Consider the following 2114-nt stretch of genomic DNA (forward strand, 5'->3'; position numbering starts at 1 on the left):
TTACTTCACGGATGTCCTGTTGAGGCAGTACAGACAGACGTGCCAGCTTACTACCCGGTTTATAAGTAAGGTGTTCCGCACGAAACCATGTCGCTTGATTATTCAGCTTTAGCGCTGCAATTGAATTCTGTTGTAATAGCAATTGTATGCCTGGAGGCTCCAGCAAATTTCCGTCGTCGGTGTCCCACTGGGCACGCTCTCCCGATACGTGGAGTGCGTTCGACGGCAAACACGCCGAGGCGAAGCGGGCGTGTCGTCAACGTTGTACTTTAAATCGCCCATCTTGTACAGCGCCAATGTGTTTTATCATCTGGCCAGCGCTGAGTGTGATGCCTATTAGCTACCAGGACGCAATTAATTGAACCAACCGGGAGCTGACTTGCGTGCTGCTCCGCGCGGACGTGTCGCACAAGACTATAGGAAGAACACCGTGCAAGTGAGGGATACAAGCGCAAAAATAAATATGACCATCTTCCTCAATGATTCGCCCTTCAGGCAGAGCTGTGCGATTCTTTTTTACCTCAATCAAATGCACAAATACTTTACCTTTGTTTTTCAATGCAGATGAATCACGGCTTCACAAACATTGTGGTGCAAGAAGTATTTGAATACCTTGCTTACGAGCGAACTTAATTCACACAATCGTCACCAAAAGATCAGCAGCGCCACCCGCACTCATTGCGTGCCGGAAGCTCTAAAAGCCTAGACCGTTGCACTCGGAGCTCTTCACAACTTGAGTCCTTGTGAAGCGAATTTGTCTTGTTTTATAAATGATAACGAGACACTGACACTATACTTCGCACTCGGCTTAAATCGGGTTGGTACATGTTGTAGAGTGACTTACGTGAGGCGGAACGCCAGCGTCTTTCGGGAGCAGATGTCGTATCTTTGGGACATGGTAATCAACTTTGTAACCAATAAATGCACAGGTGGATCGTAAATTTGTAATATGGGCACCACGGCTGTCCTCACTTATAAATCAAGATGAAATAAGTTCGCGTGGAGCCTGCTTGACAAATAAGAAATCGCTATGCAGCTGACTGGTGGCATAGTACTGCAGTTCAAAAAGACAAAGCATACGGGGGGGACGAGAAGCCGTACCTGATTGTTATCTACAAAGTTCTTGGCAGAGAGTCTCGGTGTGCATTGCGCTATCAATAGTGCTGCGGCGGTGGCTCTTTCCAAAGTCCACATTCTTCGGGGTTCACGTGCGCGCACAAGACAGAACTCCAGGATTGTCGAGCTACTCTTAGTGGCGGATGTGGAACATCCTTTTCGACTGATGGCGTGACACAGTTCACGTTTAGCAACAGGCAGCTGATTAGAATTAACCCTCGCATTCACCCCAAATCCTGCAAAAGAACACGTGTGATTCGTTTTCTCACATGATCATGTATGAGATTATAGTGTACAATTTGTTTGGTAGGGAACGGCTGGCGTGCCGCTTTGCCCTCGCCGCGCGCCGACGTTTTCTTTTCTTTGCCTAACATGGAAGTGCAGACGTCATTCCCTGCAACACACATCGCCGAGTCGGCATTTAGGAAGGTCTTTTCTGTCTTTTTTTTTCGTTTTCTTGTAGAAGTGCTTACACTTTAACTCCAAATTTCTGTCGCTGATTTATTCCGCTTAAAAAATTTTCTCACAAGCTTGCGCTGCGGCATAGTCATTTAGAAGCTCCTCTCGTATAATTTGTTTTATAAACATGGATGAGCAAATAAAAAGAAAGCGAGCGTCAGTTCGTTGTGCACCGAGACACAGCGGCGATGAGAGGGCTTTCTGACAAGCACTGAGCACGCAATTGTGACAATATTGAGAGGCGCAGGTTCAACAAGTGCTTGCACGATAGACATAACCAAACAGGTTAGCGCCAAGTGTCTGCGTCCCGTCTAAAGCGTTGTTACTAAAGCCGCTTCTGTCAATTTAGTTACTTCCACAATACTTTAAGGAAGACGAAGTCTCGAAAACCAAAACAAAAAAACTAGTGGGCGCATCCACTTTTTTGTGAAAGTGTACAGTATTAAAAGTGTGACAAAATTAAGTGACATTTCGCCTAAACATTCCAGAGCCCTCAAGGTCGTCGTCAACGCAATGGCCAACATCGTCGACAGGTCCAC

This window comes from Rhipicephalus sanguineus, chromosome 1 (genome assembly GCF_013339695.2).
Source record: "Rhipicephalus sanguineus isolate Rsan-2018 chromosome 1, BIME_Rsan_1.4, whole genome shotgun sequence".
Classification (NCBI taxonomy): domain Eukaryota; kingdom Metazoa; phylum Arthropoda; class Arachnida; order Ixodida; family Ixodidae; genus Rhipicephalus; species Rhipicephalus sanguineus.